Here is a 24,235-nt window from a genome sequence, read left to right as displayed (position 1 = left end):
GTTGGTCTAGATAAGACACGTGATTGGTGCAGGCTTGAAGAGCCGAAGGGCCTGTTCCTGTGCTGTATTGTAATTTGTTCTAATACTGTAATATATTGGCTATACACTGAATACTGCAATATACTAACTATGCTGACTACTGTGTTCCGCTTATTGTATTAGTAGGAAATACTATTTTAATGAAGATCAAGTAATGGTTCGAGTTGTTTCTGTTTGAATTGTGGTTTGATTTAGTTTAATTCAGGCAGGACGAATGCATCCCAGCCTCTGAGTTAATTGAACATTCGTGACGATATTAAAGGACTAAAACTTACTTTTTATCAGAGGGGTGATGCTTTGAATTTTCATGTATTTTCTTTGTGTGAGCCATTCTTAATCTCTAAGATGTCTGACCTTCACACAGGGTTTTTTACTTGGAGCAGTGCAAGTGAACCACAGATTCATCTCTGTGGGCAGTTAACCAGTGAGAGAAATAGTGTATGAGCTATTTTATGATTCCTTCCCTATAGCAAGATGCGGCACTGTCATGAGAAACATGGTGGTACAGAGAATACTGGATGGGTGGGAGTGGATTATAAGGCAAACATCCAACTGAGGGGGTTCAGATATTGTTACAATCAGTGAGAACAAACCTCGAGCAATTTCTTACTCATCTGAAACCTGAGACAGGATTACTGCCAGTAATCTTCTTCCACCTCCAGTATCATTTTTATATTATAAGCATGCGTTTCATTTTTCTGAACCACCTCCTCCACTGGGCTGTAATTTAAGATTTCACGGCATATTGACTTGGTGACAAAAGGTGATGGAGGAATCCAACGCTATTAGGGAATGGCAAAGAATGCAACACCTTAGTGCAGGAATATATTACTTCCCCAATTATTAGAATGTTTATTACATATTTCCTATGAACTTTATTTCATTTGTCAGTATCCTCTCTCTCTCAGTCTATGTACTTCGGATTGACTGGAAGGGCATCTCCAGATCAGCTGTCATCACCAGCGTATGGGCAGTAGTGAGTGATGAAATGATTGGTCCAGTCAATTTTCTGTCCCTTTTGATCAGTTTCATCAACTGCTTGGAAGAAACCTGAGTACAAATGCCAACTGAGGCTGAACTTGGAACTCTTTCAATCCATAGCACAACACCCAAATCCATTGTTCCATTTAGCTGCCTAAGTATTCAAATGAGTTCATGCATTAGGAACATGAGCAGTGGGAGCAGATATACACCATTCAGCCCCGTGAGCCAGCTCCACTATCCAATATTATCAAGGTTGATCTTCTGCCTCAACTCCATTTTAAAGCTTGGTCCCAATAACCCTTGATTCCCTGAGAAACCAAAAACTTATCTATCTCAGCCTTGAATAGATTTAGTGATGGAACATCCACAATCCTCTGGAGCAGACAATTCCAAATATTCACAACCTCTGAATTAAAACATTTCTCCTCATCTTTGTCCTTAATCATTGATCCCTTATCCTGAAATTGTGTGCCTATGAACAAAGAACAAAGAAAATTACAGCACAGGAACAGGCCCTTCGGCCCTCCCAGCGTGCGCCGATCCAGATCCTTTATCTAAACCTGTCTTCTATTTTCCAAGGATCTACTTCCCTCTGTTCCCCGCCCATTCATATATCTGTCCAGATGCATCTTAAATGATGCTATCGTGCCCGCCTCTACCACCTCTGCTGGCAAAGCGTTCCAGGCATCCACCACCCTCTGCGTAAAAAGATTTCCATGCACATCTCCCTTAAACCTTCCCCCTCTCACCTTGGAATCGTGACCCCCTTGTAATTGACACCCCACTGTTGGAAAATGCTTGTTGCTATCCACCCTGTCCACACCTCTGATAATTTTGTAGACCTCAATCAGGTCCCCCCTCAACCTCCGTCTTTCCAACAAAACCAATCCTAATCTACTCAACCTTTCTTCATAGCTAGCACCTTCCATACCAGGCAACATCCTGGTGAACCTCCTCTGCACCCTCTCTAAAGCATCCACATCCTTCTGGTAATGTGGTGACCAGAATTGCATGCAGTATTCCAAATGTGGCCTAACCAAAGTCCGATACAACTGTAACATGACCTGCCGACTCTTGTACTCAATACCCCGTTCGATGAAGGCAAGCATGCTGTATGCCTTCTTGACCACTATCGATCTGCGTTGCCACCTTCTGGGTACAATGGACCTGAACTCACAGATCTCTCTGTACATCAATTTTCCCCAGGACTCTTTCATTGACCGTATAGTCTGCTCTTGAATTAGATCTTCCAAAATGCATCACCTCGCATTTTCCTGGATTGAACTCCATCTGCCATTTCTCTGCCCAACTCGCCAATCTATTTATATTTTGCTGTATTCTCTGACAGTCCTCCTCGCTATCTGCAACTCCACCAATCTTAGTATCATCTGCAAACTTGCTAATCAGACCACCTATACCTTCGTCCAGATCATTTATGTATATCACAAACAACAGTGGTCCGAGCACGGATCCCTGTGGAACACCACTAGTCACCTTTCTCCATTTTGAGACACTCCCTTCCACCACTACTCTGTCTCTTGTTGCCCAGCCAGTTCTTTATCCATCCAGCTAGTACACCCTGTGTCGTGTTGGGTGTTCCGATGCACAAATGATCCAACACGGCTGTAGATGGTACAACTCTGTTTTATTGTCTTAACAACGACAACTACTAACTGCTGGCTTGGGTACGTGCTTCACCAGCTCACCTGTGGAGCCAGCCCTATCACTATCTTAGTGAGGCACTCAGCACATGGTCTATGTCTGAGTGGCACGCTGTGAGCTCTGTGCTCTGAGCTATCTCCTGGTAGAATGAGCGGGAACTGTGGTGTTCCCTGTTTTATAGTGCGTGTGCTCTCACTGGTGATTGGCTGCAATGTTATGTATGTGCTGGTTGGTCCAACTACCTGTCCATCAGTGTGTGTGTGATTGCACCATGATATACTGATGTGGATATCATGACACCCTGAACCCCATACAACTTCACTTTTTCCATCAACCTGCCATGGGAAACTTTATCAAACGCCTTACTGAAGTCCATGTATATGACATCTACAGCCCTTCCCTCATCAATTCACTTTGTCACTTCCTCAAAGAATTCTATTAGGTTTGTAAGACATGACCCTCCCTGCACAAAACCATGCTGCCTATCACTGATAAGTCTATTTTCTTCCAAATGTGAAGAGATCCTATCCCTCAGTATCTTCTCCAACAGTTTGCCTACCACTGACGTCAAGCTCACAGATCTATAATTCCCTGGATTATCCCTGCTACCCTTCTTAAACAAAGGGACAACATTAGCAATTTTCCAGTCCTCCGGCACTTCACCCGTGCTCAAGGCTGCTGCAAAGATATCTGTTAAGGCCCCAGCTATTTCATCCCTCGCTTCCCTCAGTAACCTGGGATAGATCCCATCCGGACCTGGGGACTTGTCCACCTTAATGCCTTTTAGAATACCCAAAACTTCCTTATGCCGACTTGACCTAGAGTATTTAAACATCCATCCCTAGCCTCAACATCCGTCATGTCCCTCTCCTTGGTGAATACCGATGCAAAGTACTCATTAAGAATCTCACCCATTTCCTCTGACTCCACGCATAAAATCCCTCTTTTGTCTTTGAGTGGGCCAATCCTTTCTCTAGTTACCCTCTTGCTCCTTATATACGAATAAAAGGCTTTGGGATTTTCCTTAACCCTGTTAGCCAAAGATATTTCATGACCCCTTTTAGCCCTCTACATTGTGCGTTTGAAATTTGTCCTACTTTCCCGATATTCCTCCAAACCTTCATCAGTTTTAAGTCGCCTAGATCTTATGTATGCTTCCTTTTTCATTTTAGCTAGTCTCACAATTCCAACCGTCATCCATGGTTCCCTAATCTTGCCATTTCTATCCCTCATTTTCACAGGGACATGTCTGTCCTGCACTCTAATCAACCTTTCCATAAAAGACTCCCACATTTCAAATGTGGATTTACCCTTAAACAGCTGCTCCCAATCAACATTCCCTAGCTCCTGCCGAATTTTGTTATACTTGGCCTTTCCCCAATTTAGCACTCTTCCTTTAGGACCACTCTCGTCTTTGTCCATGAGTATTCTAAAACTTACGGAATTGTGATCGCTATTCCCAAAGTAATCACCGACTGAAACTTCAACCACCTGGCCGGGATCAGTCCCTAATACCAGGTCCAGTACGGCCCCTTCCCGAGTTGGCCTATTTACATACTGCTCTAAAAAACTCTCCTGGATGCTCCTTAGAAATTCTGCTCCATCTACGCCTCCAACACTACATGAGTCCCATTCAATGTTGGGGAAGTTAAAATCTCCCATCACGACCACCCTATTGCTCCTACATTTTTCTATAATCTGTCTACATATTTGTACCTCTACTTCACGCTTGCTTTTGGGAGGCCTGTAGTAAAGTCCCAACAATGGTTCTGCACCCTTCCTATTTCTTAGCTCTACCCATATTGCCTCAGTGCTCGAATCCTCCATCGTGTCCTCCTTAATCACAGCTGTGATATCATCTCTGACCAGTAATGCAACTCCTCCACCCCTTTTACCTCCCTCTCTATCCCTCCTGAAGCATCTATATCCTGGAATATTTAGTTGCCAGTCTTGCCCTTCTGTAGAAGCCAAGTATTTCAAATACAACTAGTATAGGTAAAAGATAGCTGTTTAAGCATAAATGTTGAGCCCCAGTTTTAAATACCCATTTATACAGCATAATTCACTTTTACTGAGGTCCGTTGTTCTGGCAAATGCATATTTTCAAAGACAGTGTGACATTAAAACAGCACAGTTGCAAGATAATTTGACACTGTCTTGTGCTAATTGTCAAGGTCAAGGGATTGAATACACAGCAACATGAAGGCACCATTGTCCACAATGCAGATAACAGCTAGGTCAGAAAAGCTGATGTTGCACATTGAAGATGGACGGCTTGCCATCAAATCAAATGTGTTTGAGTCTAACCCAAACCAATTAGGATTATATTGGGGTGTAATTAGACGACTTAAGACAGATATGAAAGTGTATAACTGAAAAGTTTCTCCCGGCCATTTTAGGTTAGGTTTAGTTTTTAGTGTGTTGTCTGTGGTGTATTGTCTTTGGGGGTGTGTTGTGCTGTGTTGTCTTTCTGTTAGTTTAGTGTTTTTTGCCTTTGATTCTAGTCTCCATTTTAGTTTATGTCTTTTGGGGGTTGTCAGTTTAACAGTCTGTGTCAGTGATGTTAGTCCACTTTTGACTTTGAGTTTGAGTTTAGCTGAAGATTAGCTTTCTCTCTCTCTTCATGTTTCATTGCCAGACTTTGACCTTTAAAAAGTTACTTTCGAGCTGTCTGCCTAAGCAAAGAAAGATACTGTCTGTAATTCTCTGAAAGCTTCGAATTGTCTACGAATTGCCTTTTAAATGACTTTCAAATTGTAATCAAGCGACTACAAATAAAACAATTCTTTTTGGCACCTGAGGAGTTTATACTGCAAATTTCTGCTGAGTTCCAGTATTCGCAAAGTGCTACTGATAACCGAATAGCAGAGATGATATAAATTCCTTCAACTTTACACAGTCGAATAATACAAGGAATCGAACAACTTAACACAGTCTACAAATAGTACAAATCTTACAACTTGTCGTATTGCGCCAGGACTTGATTCATCAACTAAGCTTCCCCCAAACTTGGCGTAGTTCGACAGGTTAAGATCCCTATAAATTAAAGATTCCTTCATTTTGGCGAGCCAGCCAGGAGTCGAACCTAGAATCTTTGATTACAAGTTATTCCTATAAATTAAAGATTCTTTCATATTGGCGTAGTCAGGCAGAAGGGGGGAGTACTGAGGACGACCTTCGGAGGCCCAGGTGATGACGGAAAGCTTTGAAGATAATCGGAGGAGGTCGGGAACCTTCGGGAAGCTTCGGAGATAATCGGAGGAGGCCCAGAAGACAGCCGGAACCCACGGCTAGACTAGGGTAAGAAATATCTTTTTCACCCATTAAAAGTCTTAAAGCCGCACCAATCAGTACTTCGACCCTTAAAAAGAACATTTTTTATAGACTGTGTTAAATAAATCAAGTGCCAGTCGGTCAGACTATCAGACGTGACTAGAAGATTAGTCACTGCAGTAACTAAAATAAAACGGCAGTCAGCGATCAAGAAAAGTTATGGCTGATCCAATTCAAAGTGTAGATTCAGAGCCTTTAGCAGACAGAAAATTACTCCCCACTACATCCAAGGGGGGTGCTGGAAAACCAGATGTTTCTGTTGAAGATATGTTGGGGGATTGTAGATCTTTCACTCGTAGACATTTTAACCTATGTGAAACCTCAAAAAAAATTGAATCAAAGTATGATATCCCCAGAGGACAGTGGTCCTTCAATAATATCAAGAGAGCATGGGGAAAATGCACACGATTACACGGTGCAGAACGTGTAAAATGGTCCCTGGTAATTACGGGACAGATACACAGTCAGCAAGAGATCATTGTTAAAAATAAAAGTGATCATCAGCTTCAGTCCACTAAAGACCAACTAAGTGCAGTTCTTGAAGATTTGCAAGATGCAAAATCCAAACTTGAGCATCATGATGAAATTAGAACAGATTTGCAAAATAAAACCTCTGAACTCCAGCAGTTAAATGTTCAAATCGCAGAATTTCAAAATCAAGTTTTTAAAGTGGAGTCAGAATTCCAAAATCAAGTTTTTAAAATGGAGTCAAAATACCAACAGCTGCAATTAAATACTGAACAAAGTGATGATGAGTATAGGTCTATTAAAAGGCAACTAATTGCAGTTGTTGAAGAATTGCAAGATGCAAAATCCAAACTTGAAACAGATTTGCAAGATACAAAATCCAAACTTGAGCATTCTGATGAAATTAAAACAGATTTGCAAGTTGCAAAATCCAAACTTGAGCATTATGATGAAATTAAAACAGATTTGCAAGATGCAAAATCCAAACTTAAGCATTCTGATGAAATTAAAACAGATTTGCAAATTGCAAAATCCAAACTTGAGCATTCTGATGAAATTAAAACAGAATTGCAAGATGCAAAATCCAAACTTGAAACAGAATTGCAAGATGCAAAATCCAAACTTGAGCATTATGATGAAATTAAAACAGAATTGCAAGATGCAAAATCCAAACTTGAAACAGATTTGCAAGATGCAAAATCCAAACTTGAGCATTATGATGAAATTAAAACAGAATTGCAAGATGCAAAATCCAAACTTGAAACAGATTTGCAAGATGCAAAATCCAAACTTGAGCGTTCTGCTGAAATTAAAACAGATTTGCAAGTTGCAAAATCCAAACTTGAGCATTATGATGAAATTAGAACAGATTTGCAAAACAAAACCTCTGAACTCCAGCAATTTCAAATCCAAGTTTTTAAAGTGGAGTCAAAATACCAACAGTTGACCACATGGGATGGAATTCACAGATTACAAGCCATTTACAGTCTCCACCCATTTGATGGAGTACAAATTCTGACTATCATGCTAGGTACTCGTATAAGTTCAACCCTTAAAAATGAAGTAGAAGTTGCCCTTGGAGACGATTTGCAAAATTTAGAAGCTGGTTGGCAAGCAGTCAAGAATTGGCTATTAAAATTCCGTCCCCCGAGGACCAATTGGTCTAAGATCACAGCTTGCTTTCAAAAAAATGATGAAGATATTCAGGATTTTGAGGAAAGATTTTTACGTACTTGGATGGAATATTCAGGGATGACACTCGACCAGGAAAATGACACATGGGATGCAAGCACTTTAAGTCCATTAAAAACGGCTTTTATAGCCGGTGTTAAACCTGGAGTTTCTGCTGCCTTGAATTTGGTTTTACCAGCTTGGGCCACAGCTGGCACATACCGAGACATAGTTGACCGATGCATTCAGATAGATCGTGGTTTGCACAATCAGGCAACTTTTAACACTGCAGCTGCTCAAATGCAGCCTATTGCTCAAATCCAGCTCATGTTACCTGCTGCTCCAGCAGCGGCTGTTGCAGCACCTGTAGGAATATCAGCAGTAACTACAATTTCACCACCAGCGCTAGAACAAACATGTACCCTTGCTCCATTAAAATCACGTAAGAAAATACCACAATGTCTTTCCTGTGGTAGAGTAGGACACTGGATGGCAAAATGCTATCAAAAACAACGGATGGATTCAAGAGATGATAATGAAGTAGACAATGTTCACTACAATACATCTCCACCTCATGGTCAACCATGTAACACGTACCAACAAGACACACCCAGTATGGCTTCTGGTCAGCAACACTGGCTAAGCAACTACAACCATGGTTTGCTTTTACAGTTAATCAACAACAGTATCATAATAGCCCAACTGTTTACCACATGGCTTTACAGAATCATCTCAGGCAACTGCCTGTTCGGCCTTCCACCATTATCCAATATGAAGATGATGTTCTGATAACCTCTATCAATAAAGATGATCATGACAAAGACTTACGGGTGGTCTTGAACCATCTCAGTACTAACAGTCACAAAGCTAGCTTTCACAAATCACAAATTGCCCAGAAAGATGTTTACTTGGGACAGAAAATTTCCAAACGAAAAAGGGAACTTACTCAGAAGAGAACGGCTGCCATCAAAGCAGCTAAAGAACCCTCAATGTATCGCTAAAAAGTTGCCAAGAACTGTCAACTTAAGAAAACTGTCATTATTCTGAACGTTGCTGTATTAATTTAAAGAAATTAACATATCTTGTTAGCTGTGTTTCCTTTAACAGAATCGACAAATTCATCTACAGAAAATCAAGATAAAGCACAAGATTGGTTCAGTTATATATTTAATAAGTTATTGTATTTGATATTTTAAAATAAATGTTTAAAATTAGCCTGGAAATTAAACTTCAAACAATGTGGAAGCTGGTTTAAAAAAAAAACCAACAATCTTTGATTAAAAGCCAAAAGAACAGGTTGTTCAAAGAAATTTGATAACGGGAATTTGGCAGCAATCCAACTTTTACTCCCAGTCCATTTGAGTGACAAAAAAAAGTTTAAAGATGCGAATGGCATCATTCCAAGCTATACACCTCTTTTTGTCTCTGTAAGAAAATTAACCCTTTCAACAAGCTTTTGTGCATAATCCAGAGGATGTCCATTTTGATAATCATTTTACCATTTATTACTAGATCATATGTTCAACTTTTATTGTATAATAATTTGACATGAAGTATTATTAATTACCAATGTGATCAAATTTGATTAATTTATTAATTATAATAATTATTTTGAAATGCCTGTTGCAATGTTAATTCCATTTTATTGTTTAAAACTGCAATGATTCTTTGCGCTTTTACCTATCCTATCGCATTAATGATGTATTTTAATCTTTTCTGATATATCTCAATTTTTCGATTTATCAAAGGGCCGACTGTAGAAGCCAAGTATTTCAAATACAACTAGTATAGGTAAAAGATAGCTGTTTAAGCATAAATGTTGAGCCCCAGTTTTAAATACCCATTTATACAGCATAATTCACTTTTACTGAGGTCCGTTGTTCTGGCAAATGCATATTTTCAAAGACAGTGTGACACTAAAACAGCACAGTTGCAAGATAATTTGACACTGTCTTGTGCTAATTGTCAAGGTCAAGGGATTGAATACACAGCAACATGAAGGCACCATTGTTCACAATGCAGATAACAGCTAGGTCAGAAAAGCTGATGTTGCACATTGAAGATGGACGGCTTGCCATCAAATCAAATGTGTTTGAGTCTAACCCAAACCAATTAGGATTATATTGGGGTGTAATTAGATGACTTAAGACAGATATGAAAGTGTATAACTGAAAAGTTTCTCCCGGCCATTTTAGGTTAGGTTTAGTTTTTAGTGTGTTGTCTGTGGTGTATTGTCTTTGGGGGTGTGTTGTGCTGTGTTGTCTTTCTGTTAGTTTAGTGTTTTTTGCCTTTAATTCTAGTCTCCATTTTAGTTTATATCTTTTGGGGGTTGTCAGTTTAACAGTCTGTGTCAGTGATGTTAGTCCACTTTTGACTTTGAGTTTGAGTTTAGCTGAAGATTAGCTTTCTCTCGCTCTTCATGTTTCATTGCCAGACTTTGACCTTTAAAAAGTTACTTTCGAGCTGTCTGCCTAAGCAAAGAAAGATAATGTCTGTAATTCTCTGAAAGCTTCGAATTGTCTACGAATTGCCTTTTAAATGACTTTCAAATTGTAATCAAGCGACTACAAATAAAACAATTCTTTTTGGCACCTGAGGAGTTTATACTGCAAATTTCTGCTGAGTTCCAGTATTCGCAAAGTGCTACTGATAACCGAATAGCAGAGATGATATAAATTCCTTCAACTTTACACAGTCGAATAATACAAGGAATCGAACAACTTAACACAGTCTACAAATAGTACAAATCTTACAACTTGTCGTATTGCGCCAGGACTTGATTCATCAACTAAGCTTCCCCCAAACTTGGCGTAGTTCGACAGGTTAAGATCCCTATAAATTAAAAATTCCTTCATTTTGGCGAGCCAGCCAGGAGTCGAACCTAGAATCTTCTGATTACAAGTTATTCCTATAAATTAAAGATTCTTTCATATTGGCGTAGTCAGGCAGAAGGGGGGAGTACTGAGGACGACCTTCGGAGGCCTAGGTGACGACGGAAAGCTTTGAAGATAATCGGAGGAGGTCGGGAACCTTCGGGAAGCTTCGGAGATAATCGGAGGAGGCCCAGAAGATAGCCGGAACCCACGGCTAGACTAGGGTAAGAAATATCTTTTTCACCCATTAAAAGTCTTAAAGCCGCACCAATCAGTACTTCGACCCTTGAAAAGAACATTTTTTATAGACTGTGTTAAATAAATCAAGTGCCAGTCGGTCAGACTATCAGACGTGACTAGAAGATTAGTCACTGCAGTAACTAAAATAAAACGGCAGTCAGCGATCAAGAAAAGTTATGGCTGATCCAATTCAAAGTGTAGATTCAGAGCCTTTAGCAGACAGAAAATTACTCCCCACTACATCCAAGGGGGGTGCTGGAATACCAGATGTTTCTGTTGAAGATATGTTGGGGGATTGTAGATCTTTCACTCGTAGACATTTTAACCTATGTGAAACCTCAAAAAAAATTGAATCAAAGTATGATATCCCCAGAGGACAGTGGTCCTTCAATAATATCAAGAGAGCATGGGGAAAATGCACACGATTACACGGTGCAGAACATGTAAAATGGTCCCTGGTAATTACGGGACAGATACACAGTCAGCAAGAGATCATTGTTAAAAATAAAAGTGATCATCAGCTTCAGTCCACTAAAGACCAACTAAGTGCAGTTCTTGAAGATTTGCAAGATGCAAAAATCCAAACTTGAGCATTATGATGAAATTAGAACAGATTTGCAAAATAAAACCTCTGAACTCCAGCAGTTAAATGTTCAAATCGCAGAATTTCAAAATCAAGTTTTTAAAGTGGAGTCAGAATTCCAAAATCAAGTTTTTAAAATGGAGTCAAAATACCAACAGCTGCAATTAAATACTGAACGAAGTGATGATGAGTATCGGTCTACTAAAAGGCAACTAATTTCAGTTGTTGAAGAATTGCAAGATGCAAAATCCAAACTTGAAACAGATTTGCAAGATGCAAAATCCAAACTTGAGCATTCTGATGAAATTAAAACAGATTTGCAAGTTGCAAAATCCAAACTTGAGCATTATGATGAAATTAAAACAGATTTGCAAGATTCAAAATCCAAACTTGAGCATTCTGATGAAATTAAAACAGATTTGCAAGTTGCAAAATCCAAACTTAAGCATTCTGATGAAATTAAAACAGATTTGCAAGTTGCAAAATCCAAACTTGAGCATTATGATGAAATTAAAACAGAATTGCAAGATGCAAAATCCAAACTTGAGCATTATGATGAAATTAAAACAGAATTGCAAGATGCAAAATCCAAACTTGAAACAGATTTGCAAGATGCAAAATCCAAACTTGAGCATTATGATGAAATTAGAACAGATTTGCAAAACAAAACCTCTGAACTCCAGCAATTTCAAATCCAAGTTTTTAAAGTGGAGTCAAAATACCAACAGTTGACCACATGGGATGGAATTCACAGATTCCAAGCCATTTACAGTCTCCACCCATTTGATGGAGTACAAATTCTGACTATCATGCTAGGTACTCGTATAAGTTCAACCCTTAAAAATGAAGTAGAAGTTGCTCTTGGAGACGATTTGCAAAATTTAGAAGCTGGTTGGCAAGCAGTCAAGAATTGGCTATTAAAATTCCGTCCCCTGAGGACCAATTGGTCTAAGATCACAGCTTGCTTTCAAAAAAATGATGAAGATATTCAGGATTTTGAGGAAAGATTTTTACGTACTTGGATGGAATATTCAGGGATGACACTCGACCAGGAAAATGACACATGGGATGCAAGCACTTTAAGTCCATTAAAAACGGCTTTTATAGCCGGTGTTAAACCTGGAGTTTCTGCTGCCTTGAATTTGGTTTTACCAGCTTGGGCCACAGCTGGCACATACCGAGACATAGTTGACCGATGCATTCAGATAGATCGTGGTTTGCACAATCAGGCAACTTTTAACACTGCAGCTGCTCAAATGTAACCTATTGCTCAAATCCAGCCCATGTTACCTGCTGCTCCAGCGGCGGCTGTTGCAGCACCTGCAGGAATATCAGCAGTAACTACAATTTCACCACCAGCGCTAGAACAAACATGTACCCTTGCTCCATTAAAATCACGTAAGAAAATACCACAATGTCTTTCCTGTGGTAGAGTAGGACACTGGATGGCAAAATGCTATCAAAAACAACGGATGGATTCAAGAGATGATAATGAAGTAGACAATGTTCACTACAATACATCTCCACCTCGTGGTCAACCATGTAACACGTACCAACAAGACACACCCAGTATGGCTTCTGGTCAGCAACACTGGCTAAGCAACTACAACCATGGTTTGCTTTTACAGTTAATCAACAACAGTATCATAATAGCCCAACTGTTTACCACATGGCTTTACAGAATCATCTCAGGCAACTGCCTGTTCGGCCTTCCACCATTATCCAATATGAAGATGATGTTCTGATAACCTCTATCAATAAAGATGATCATGACAAAGACTTACGGGTGGTCTTGAACCATCTCAGTACTAACAGTCACAAAGCTAGCTTTCACAAATCACAAATTGCCCAGAAAGATGTTTACTTGGGACAGAAAATTTCCAAACGAAAAAGGGAACTTACTCAGAAGAGAACGGCTGCCATCAAAGCAGCTAAAGAACCCTCAATGTATCGCTAAAAAGTTGCCAAGAACTGTCAACTTAAGAAAACTGTCATTATTCTGAACGTTGCTGTATTAATTTAAAGAAATTAACATATCTTGTTAGCTGTGTTTCCTTTAACAGAATCGACAAATTCATCTACAGAAAATCAAGATAAAGCACAAGATTGGTTCAGTTATATATTTAATAAGTTATTGTATTTGATATTTTAAAATAAATGTTTAAAATTAGCCTGGAAATTAAAACTTCAAACAATGTGGAAGCTGGTTTAAAAAAAAAACAACAATCTTTGATTAAAAGCCAAAAGAACAGGTTGTTCAAAGAAATTTGATAACGGGAATTTGGCAGCAATCCAACGTTTACTCCCAGTCCATTTGAGTGACAAAAAAAAAGTTTAAAGATGCGAATGGCATCATTCCAAGCTATACGCCTCTTTTTGTCTCTGTAAGAAAATTAATCCTTTCAACAAGCTTTTGTGCATAATCCAGAGGATGTCCATTTTGATAATCATTTTACCATTTATTACTAGATCATATGTTCAACTTTTATTGTATAATAATTTGACATGAAGTTATTATTAATTACCAATGTGATCAAATTTGATTAATTTATTAATTATAATAATTGTTTTGAAATGCCTGCTGCAATGTTAATTCCATTTTATTGTTTAAAACTGCAATGATTCTTTGCGCTTTTACCTATCCTATTGCATTAATGATGTATTTTAATCTTTTCTGATATATCTCAATTTTTCGATTTATCAAAGGGCCGACTGTAGAAGCCAAGTATTTCAAATACAACTAGTATAGGTAAAAGATAGCTGTTTAAGCATAAATGTTGAGCCCCAGTTTTAAATACCCATTTATACAGCATAATTCACTTTTACTGAGGTCCGTTGTTCTGGCAAATGCATATTTTCAAAGACAGTGTGACATTAAAACAGCACAGTTGCAAGATAATTTGAGGATCACCTGAGGAAGGAGCAGCGCTCCGAAAGCTAGTGACATCGAAACAAACCTGTTGGGCTTTAACCTGGTGTTGTAAGACTTCGTACTGTGCTCACCCCAGTCCAACGCCGGCATCTCCACATCAAAGATAATTTGACACTGTCTTGTGCTAATTGTCAAGGTCAAGGGATTGAATACACAGCAACATGAAGGCACCATTGTTCACAATGCAGATAACAGCTAGGTCAGAAAAGCTGATGTTGCACATTGAAGATGGACGGCTTGCCATCAAATCAAATGTGTTTGAGTCTAACCCAAACCAATTAGGATTATATTGGGGTGTAATTAGATGACTTAAGACAGATATGAAAGTGTATAACTGAAAAGTTTCTCCCGGCCATTTTAGGTTCGGTTTAGTTTTTAGTGTGTTGTCTGTGGTGTATTGTCTTTGGGGGTGTGTTGTGCTGTGTTGTCTTTCTGTTAGTTTAGTGTTTTTTGCCTTTGATTCTAGTCTCCATTTTAGTTTATGTCTTTTGGGGGTTGTCATTTTAACAGTCTGTGTCAGTGATGTTAGTCCACTTTTGACTTTGAGTTTGAGTTTAGCTGAAGATTAGCTTTCTCTCTCTCTTCATGTTTCATTGCCAGACTTTGACCTTTAAAAAGTTACTTTCGAGCTGTCTGCCTAAGCAAAGAAAGATAATGTCTGTAATTCTCTGAAAGCTTCGAATTGTCTACGAATTGCCTTTTAAATGACTTTCAAATTGTAATCAAGCGACTACAAATAAAACAATTCTTTTTGGCACCTGAGGAGTTTATACTGCAAATTTCTGCTGAGTTCCAGTATTCGCAAAGTGCTACTGATAACCGAATAGCAGAGATGATATAAATTCCTTCAACTTTACACAGTCGAATAATACAAGGAATCGAACAACTTAACACAGTCTACAAATAGTACAAATCTTACAACTTGTCGTATTGCGCCAGGACTTGATTCATCAACTAAGCTTCCCCCAAACTTGGCGTAGTTCGACAGGTTAAGATCCCTATAAATTAAAGATTCCTTCATTTTGGCGAGCCAGCCAGGAGTCGAACCTAGAATCTTCTGATTACAAGTTATTCCTATAAATTAAAGATTCTTTCACCTTCCCTCAACCAAGTCTCAGTAATACCAATAACATCATATTCCCAGGTACTAATCCAAGCCCTAAATTCATCTGCCTTACCTGCTACACTTCTCACATTGAAACAAATGCACCTCAGACCACCTGTCCCTTTGCGTTCATCATCTCTTCCCTGTCCAGTCTTCCCCTTAGTCACATAGAGTTTATTATCGAGTACCTTACTGGCTTTAGTTGCTGCCTCTTTACTGACTTCTAACTTCCTAATCTGGGGCGTCATTCTCCGACCCCCCGCCGGGTCGGAGAATGGCCGTTGGCCGCCGTGAATCCCGCCCCCGCCCCCGCCGAAGTCTCCGAAGGGAGAAAAGTCGGCGGGGCGTTAATGGCGCCGCTGCCGCGGAGAATGTCACGGGTCTGCGCAAGGCAGCCGATTTTCGGCCTGCCGATATTCTCCCTTCCGGATGGGCCGAAGTCCCGTCGACGTGATGACCGTTCACGTCGACGTGAATCAAACCTCCTTTTCATCGGTGTGACCCGGTGCTCCAGGCTCACGCCGACCAGCGAGGAGGTGAGTGATGGCCTGGGGGGTTGGCTCTGGGCAGGAAATGGCGTGGCCGCAGACTGATTGCCTGAGGAGAGGTGTGTCTCGGCTTGTGTGTGTGTGCGGCGGGGGGGGGGGGGGGGGGGGGGGGGGGTGGTTAGAGTAGGCTGGGCTCCGGGGGAGTGCCGGGAGGGGGTCCGTGCCGGGGTGGAGGTTGGGGGTTGTGGAGGGCGTCCGTGCCGGGGTGGAGGTTGGGGGTTGTGGAGGGCGTCCGTGCCGGGGTGGAGGTTGGGGGTTGGGGAGGGGGTCCGTGCCGGGGTGGAGGTTGGGGGTTGGGGAGGGGGTCCGTGCCGGGGTGGAGGTTGGGGGTTGGGGAGGGGGTCCATGCCGGGGTGGAGGTTGGGGGTTGGGGAGGGGGTCCGTGCTGGGGTGGAGGTTGGGGAGGGGGTCCGTGCCGGGGTGGAGGTTGGGGGTTGGGGAGGGGGTCCGTGCCGGGGTGGAGGTTGGGGAGGGGGTCCGTGCCGGGGTGGAGGTTGGGGGTTGGGGAGGGGGTCCGTGCCGGGGTGGAGGTTGGGGAGGGGGTCCGTGCTGGGGTGGAGGTTGGGGGCTGGGGAGGGGGTCCGTGCCGGGGTGGAGGTTGGGGGTTGGGGAGGGGGTCCGTGCCGGGGTGGAGGTTGGGGGTTGGGGAGGGGGTCCGTGCCGGGGTGGAGGTTGGGGAGGGGGTCCGTGCCGGGGTGGAGGTTGGGGGTTGGGGAGGGGGTCCGTGCCGGGGTGGAGGTTGGGGAGGGGGTCCGTGCCGGGGTGGAGGTTGGGGGTTGGGGAGGGGGTCCGTGCCGGGGTGGAGGTTGGGGAGGGGGTCCGTGCCGGGGTGGAGGTTGGGGGTTGGGGAGGGGGTCCGTGCCGGGGTGGAGGTTGGGGAGGGGGTCCGTGCTGGGGTGGAGGTTGGGGAGGGGGTCCGTGCCGGGGTGGAGGTTGGGGGTTGGGGAGGGGATCCGTGCCGGGGTGGAGGTTGGGGGTTGGGGAGGGGGTCTGTGCCGGGGTGGAGGTTGGGGGTTGGGGAGGGGGTCCGTGCCGGGGTGGAGGTTGGGGGTTGGGGAGGGGGTCCGTGCCGGGGTGGAGGTTGGGGAGGGGGTCCGTGCCGGGGTGGAGGTTGGGGGTTGGGGAGGGGGTCCGTGCCGGGGTGGAGGTTGGGGAGGGGGTCCGTGCTGGGGTGGGGGTTGGGGAGGGGGTCCGTGCCGGGGTGGAGGTTGGGGGTTGGGGAGGGGGTCCGTGCCGGGGTGGAGGTTGGGGAGGGGGTCCGTGCCGGGGTGGAGGTTGGGGGTTGGGGAGGGGGTCCGTGCCGGGGCGGAGGTTGGGGAGGGGGTCCGTGCTGGGGTGGAGGTTGGGGGTTGGGGAGGGGGTCCGTGCCGGGGTGGAGGTTGGGGGTTGGGGAGGGGGTCCGTGCCGGGGTGGAGGTTGGGGGTTGGGGAGGGGGTCCGTGCCGGGGTGGAGGTTGGGGGTTGGGGAGGGGGTCCGTGCCGGGGTGGAGGTTGGGGGTTGGGGAGGGGGTCCGTGCCGGGGTGGAGGTTGGGGGTTGGGGAGGGGGTCCGTGCCGGGGTGGAGGTTGGGGGTTGGGGAGGGGGTCCGTGCCGGGGTGGAGGTTGGGGGTTGGGGAGGGGGTCCGTGCCGGGGTGGAGGTTGGGGAGGGGGTCCGTGCTGGGGTGGAGGTTGGGGATGGGGTCCGTGCCGGGGTGGAGGTTGGGGGTTGGGGAGGGGGTCCGTGCCGGGGTGGAGGTTGGGGAGGGGGTCCGTGCCGGGGTGGAGGTTGGGGGTTGGGGAGGGGGTCCGTGCCGGGGTGGAGGTTGGGGAGGGGGTCCGTGCTGGGGTGGAGGTTGGGGAGGGGTCCGTGCCGGGGTGGAGGTTGGGGGTTGGGGAGGGGGTCCGTGCCGGGGTGGAGGTTGGGGGTTGGGGAGGGGGTCCGTGCCGGGGTGGAGGTTGGGGGTTGGGGAGGGGGTCCGTGCCGGGGTGGAGGTTGGGGGTTGGGGAGGGGGTCCGTGCCAGGGTGGAGGTTGGGGAGGGGGTCCGTGCCGGGGTGGAGGTTGGGGGTTGGGGAGGGGGTCCGTGCCGGGGTGGAGGTTGGGGAGGGGGTCCGTGCCGGGGTGGAGGTTGGGGGTTGGGGAGGGGGTCCGTGCCGGGGTGGAGGTTGGGGGTTGGGGAGGGGGTCCGTGCCGGGGTGGAGGTTGGGGGTTGGGGAGGGGGTCCGTGCCGGGGTGGAGGTTGGGGGTTGGGGAGGGGGTCCGTGCCGGGGTGGAGGTTGGGGGTTGGGGAGGGGGTCCGTGCCGGGGTGGAGGTTGGGGGTTGGGGAGGGGGTCCGTGCCGAGGTGGAGGTTGGGGGTTGGGGAGGGGGTCCGTGCCGGGGTGGAGGTTGGGGGTTGGGGAGGGGGTCCATGCCGGGGTGGAGGTTGGGGAGGGGGTCCGTGCCGGGGTGGAGGTTGGGGGTTGGGGAGGGGGTCCGTGCCGGGGTGGAGGTTGGGGAGGGGGTCCGTGCCGGGGTGGAGGTTGGGGGTTGGGGAGGGGGTCCGTGCCGGGGTGGAGGTTGGGGAGGGGGTCCGTGCTGGGGTGGAGGTTGGGGGTTGGGGAGGGGGTCCGTGCCGGGGTGGAGGTTGGGGAGGGGGTCCGTGCCGGGGTGGAGGTTGGGGGTTGGGGAGGGGGTCCGTGCCGGGGTGGAGGTTGGGGGGGGGGGGGGTCCGTGCCGGGGTGGGTGATGGGAGGGCAAATGAGTTGGTCCACCTGGCCAGGTGCCAGCCTCCAACAGTTGGACCCATGCGGTCCATGCCACCTGGCTGGGGGGAGGAGGGGATATGGGCAATGATGACATGTCGTCGTTCCCCTCCCCCCCACCAGGTCGTCATGTTTTCAGATCATCCAGCGATGTTGGCCGCCGTGGTGGCAGCCGCTCATGTCTATGTTGCCCTGGATGAGGAGGAGGAGGAGGAGCGTGCCAGAGAGGCGGCGCAGGCTGCCGCAGAGGGGCAGGCGGCAGCCGCCCAGGCTGGAGGGACACCTGACCGACAGGACGAGGAGGGGGAGGAGGACGTCGCGGCCCCACGGCAACGGAGGCACCCGAGGGCGCCCCGTGTGTACCGGCCCCGGCAGTCTTACCAAGACCTCACGGACCGGGAATGCAGGAGGAGACTCCGGATGAGCCGGGAAACCGTGGCACACATCTGCCACCTGCTGGCACACCTGTCACCGCGTGGCACTGGCGGGGGACACCCTCTCCCCGTGTCCGTCAAGGTTACGGTGGCCCTGAACTTTTATGCAACGGGGTCATTCCAGGCACCGAGTGGGGACCTGTCCGGCATATCGCAGACATCGGTGCACCGGTGCATCCGGGCAGTGACAGATGCCCTTTATGCCATGGCGCACCGCTACATCCGCTTCCCCGTGGACCGGGCCAGCCAAGATGCCCGGGCCGTGGGCTTCTCTGCCATTGCCGGGTTCCCCATGGTCCAGGGCGCGATCGATGGGATGCACGTCGCCGTGCGGCCACCTGCAGATAACAGGGCCGTGTTCACTAATAGGAAGGGGACCTATTCGATGAACGTACAGGTGGTCTGCGACCACCGCATGATGATCCTGCACGTCTGCGCCCGTCACCCAGGCAGTGTACACGACTCATTCGTGTTGTCGCGGTCATCCATCCCCGGCATGTACGAGGGACGCCATCCCCGGCTGAGGGGCTGGTTGCTGGGCGACAGGGGCTACCCATTGCGATCGTGGCTGATGACGCCTATACGGAGGCCACGCAATGAGGCGGAGAACCGCTACAATGATGCCCATGTAGCGACAAGGGGAGTGATCGAGAGGTGCTTTGGTGTGCTGAAGATGCGTTTCAGGTGCCTGGACCTCTCTGGGGGCGCCCTCCAGTATCGGTCAGATAGGGTCGGCCGCATCATTGTGGTGTGCTGCGTCCTGCACAACATAGCCCAGCAGAGGGGCGATGTGCCGCAGGCAGAGGAGGGCGGAGTGGAGGAGCAGCAGGAAGAGGCCCAGTCCTCCCCAGATGAGGGGGATGGGGGCAATGGTCAGGGCAGACGGGGTAGACACAGACGGGTGGCTGTCCACCGTTACCGGCTGGCCCAGCGGGCACGGGACAGGCTGATAGCCGCCCGCTTCCCTGACTAGATGGGCGTGGGAATCGGGTAATATGGCCACAGACCGCACACCATGACAACAGCCGACCACCCACACCCCCCACCCATCCACCCACCCAGCACCCTCACCCCCCTCCCCAACCCCACACACCCCACCCGCATGCACACCACCCCCCCCACTCCCAATTGCCGATCCACCGGCGGCACAACGGGCCGGGCTCACCCAGTTGCGGGTGGACGCGTGTCTATCGCAGGCCATGGAGGATGATGACAACCCGCCTCCGATGAGCTCCTGGCTCTACATCGTTGGACTATGTCTGACCCATGGCCACAGTACCACCATCCACCCGGACCATCCCTGCATGCGGCTGTGACACTGCAGCGCACGGTCCCGTCCTCTGCCCGGGGGATGTTGATGGCGGCCCAGGGGGAAGGGGGCAGACTCACCTGGGGCTGAGGTAAGACCACCCCTCACACACACACTTGCGCTCAACGTACATGACACCCCCGCACACTTTGGACAGAGCACAAAGGCAGCTTCGGTAGGTGTAACATTGACTTTAATAACCAAAGGAGTTCATGCATGTGCCCTAGCGCCTAAAACTCATCTGTGCCCTGCACCCGTGCCAACTTACTCAGTGTCTAATTGTTTAGCCTTACGGGCCCTTTGACTACGTCTACGTGGTTCCCCAGACGGTACAGCAGAACTGGAGGTGGACTCCTGTGATTCCTGCCCTCTGACACTGGATCCCTTTGGCGGCCGTTTCCTGGGGCGTCCTGGCCTAGATGGGCCAGGCTGCGGCCCGGGCGACTGGGATGGCGAGCTGCCAGCCTGTCCTGCCCGTTGCCCACCCGATGCACCTGGGACGGAAGGGGGGGAGTCCGAGGTGTCGCGGTGTACCGGGACCTCCCCTACAGAGGGAGCCGGGACGGACCACACCACCTCCTCCTCCCTCGGGGTGCCCGATGGCCCCCAGGCCTCTACATGGGTGGGGGATGCGAACGGACTGGCCATCCGACGCGCCCCCGACATCTGGCGCTGCCAGTCCTGGAGGCCCGTGCTGGTATCGACAGGGGTCTGCAGGTTTGCAGCCATGGAGCCCAGGGGGTTGTCGAACCCTGTCTGCGACAGTGCGACGCCAGCTCGCACATGGCCACTGGCGCCGATGCCCTCAGCGATGGCCTGCTGAGACTGGGCCATGGCCTGCAGAGACTGGGCCATGGCCTGCAGAGACTGGGCTATGGCCTGCTGAGACTGGGCCATGGCCTGCTGAGACTGGGCTATGGCGTTGAGCGCCTCTGCCATCTGGCGCTGGCACTGGCTCATGGCCTCCTGTGAGAGGGCAGCCATTTCCTGGGCCACAGACGCCGCCTGCACGGAAGGCCCCAGGCCTCGCAAACCGTTCCCCATGTCTGACACCGTCGCACCCATTGCCTCCACCGCGGACGCCACCCGTGCAGTGTCAGCCTGGGTGGCACGCATGACCGGGACCACTCCCAGCTCCTGGACGCGGGTGGACTCCTCCACCTGCGACCGCAGCCGCCGCAAGCCACCCGTCACCCTATTCGCTCGTCTCCGTGTCGGTGGTTGCATCGGATCTATGTGTGGGTGTGGTAACTGCAGGAACCCGGGATCCATCTGGGCGGCAGATGTTCGCTTGGCCTGGGCTGCCCTCCGACCGCCCGGTCCCTCTGCTGCTCCTACCTCCACCTGCTGTACCGGGACGGCTGTGTTGTGCGCACCAGTGAGTGTACCAGACGCCTCATCACTAAAGTGCCCAACCGTGGTGAGTGTTTCTGCGATGGTGGAGGGTGTTGGTGACAGCAGTGGCGTTGTGTCGTGCTCTTCGTCCCACTCTGAGTCCATGGCACTTTGGGGTGGGGGTTCGTCTCCACCCATCCACTCTGAGTCACTGTCCGGTATTTCGTCTTCCCGGGTAGGGGTGTCCTGGGTAGTGGTGTCCCGGGTAGTGCTGTCCCGGGTAGTGCTGTCCCGGGTAGTGCTGTCCCGGGTAGTGGTGTCCCGGGTAGGGGTGTCCTGGATAGTGGTGTCCTGGGTAGTGGTGTCCTGGATAGTGGTGTCCTGGATAGTGGTGTCCTGGGTAGTGGTGTCCTGGCTCGGATGTGACGGGGGCCTGTGGCTGCCCCCCTCATCGCTGGGTGGTCGCTCCCGCACGTGACGGGGGTGTCGTCTCCCTGTTGCTCCAGGTCTCTCCGTCTCCCGTGGTCTCCGAGGGGCATCCTGCGGGCGTCGCATGCTGGAGGGTTCGGGTCTCTCCGTCTCCCGTGGTCTCCGAGGGGCATCCTGCGGGCATCGCATGCTGGAGGGTTCGGGTCTCTCCGTCTCCCGTGGTCTCCAAGGGGCATCCTGCGGGCGTCGCATGCTGGAGGGTTCGGGTCTCTCCGTCTCCCGTGGTCTCCGAGGGGCATCCTGCGGGCGTCGCATGCTGGAGGGTTCGGGTCTCTCCGTCTCCCGTGGTCTCCAAGGGGCATCCTGCGGGCGTCGCATGCTGGAGGGTTCGGGTCTCTCCGTCTCCCGTGGTCTCCAAGGGGCATCCTGCGGGCGTCGCATGCTGGAGGGTGCGGGTCTCTCCGTCTCCCGTGGTCTCCGAGGGGCATCCTGCGGGCGGTCTGCATCTGCGGGGATGGGTGCCTGGACGTTTGGTCCTGCGATACACAATGAAGCATGCATGGTTAGACATCAGGCAGTGATCAGGTGATGCGGGAGAGGGGGATATAGGGGAGGGGGGATATGGGGACGGGCTGTTGGTGGCTCACTTGCTCGTGGGGCCCCGACCTCTGCATCAGCAACCTCCCGGTCCTCAGGTCCGCCAGCCAGTTCCAGGGCCCTTTCCTCGTGTACGGTCAGTGGCCTCTCATCAGCGGGCCCTCCTCCAGTCCTCACATGCTCCCTATTGTTGTGTGCGCGCTTCTCCTGGGGGGGGGGGGGGGGGGTGGTGGCAGGGGTAAAAGGCAACAATGTTAGGCAGGTATATGAATGCACGCCATCGGTTGCGCGTGCATTGCAGAGGTTAAGGTTAGGGCTGGATTCACTTGGGGATATGGGGGATATGGGGGAGCGAGATATGGGGGAGGGGGGATATGGGGAGGGGGGATATGGGGAATATGGGGGATATGGGGGAAGGGGGGAATATGGGGGATATGGGGGAGGGGGGATATGGGGGAGGGGGGATATGGGGGAGGGGGGAATATGGGGGATATGGGGGAGGGGGGATATGGGGGATATGGGGGAGGGGGATATGGGGGATATGGGGGAGGGGGGATATGTGGGAGGGGGGATATGGGGGAGGGGGGGATATGGGGAATATGGGGGAGGGGGGATATGGGGGCGGGGGGATATGGGGGAGGGGGGAATATGGGGGAGGGGGGATATGGGAGAGGGGGGGATATGGGGGAGGGGGGATATGGGGGAGGGGGGGATTTGGGGGAGAGGGGATATGGGGGACGCTCACCCTGCCTGCTCTGACGAGGTCGTTCACCTTCTTGTGGCACTGGGTGCCTGTCCGTGGTGTTAGGGCCACAGCGGTGACGGCCTCTGCCACCTCCCTCCACAGACGCCGGCTGTGGCGTGGGGCAACTCTGCGGCCGTGCCCGGGATACAGGGCGTCCCTCCTCTGCTCCACCGCATCCAGGAGCGCCTCCACATCGCGTGACTCGAACCTCGGGGCTGAGCGACGGCCAGCCATCAAGTCGGGTGTTGGGGTCGGCTGTTCCGGTCGGGTGGGGGGGAGCTGCGCGGCCTTATGAGCCGTCACGCCGTGCAGCGCGTATGACGCTGCACGGCGTGAACCACTGCGCAAGCGCGGATCCCGTTACGTCGCTGCTAGCCCATTTCGGGCCGCAGACTATCGGCCCATTTTTATGACGTGACGCAAGTGGGATTTGCGCCGTTTTGTGCGCCGATCGGCGGAGTTTCCGCCGATAACGGAGAATTTCGCCCCTGGTTCCCATCCCCCTGCCACATTAGTTTAAAATGTTCTAGATTCCCCAGCCAGGAGAAACAACTTCCCAGCATCTAACCTGACAAGCCCCTTCAGAATCTTGTATGTGTTAATGAGATCACCGCTAATTCTTTTAAAGTCTAGAGAGCCTGGGCGTCATTCTCCGACCCCCCGCCGGGTCGGAGAATGGCCGTTGGCCGCCGTGAATCCCGCCCCCACCCCCGCCGAAGTCTCCGCTC

This window comes from Scyliorhinus torazame, chromosome 16 (genome assembly GCF_047496885.1).
Source record: "Scyliorhinus torazame isolate Kashiwa2021f chromosome 16, sScyTor2.1, whole genome shotgun sequence".
Taxonomy (NCBI): Eukaryota; Metazoa; Chordata; class Chondrichthyes; order Carcharhiniformes; family Scyliorhinidae; genus Scyliorhinus; species Scyliorhinus torazame.
This window is presented reverse-complemented; position numbering follows the sequence as displayed.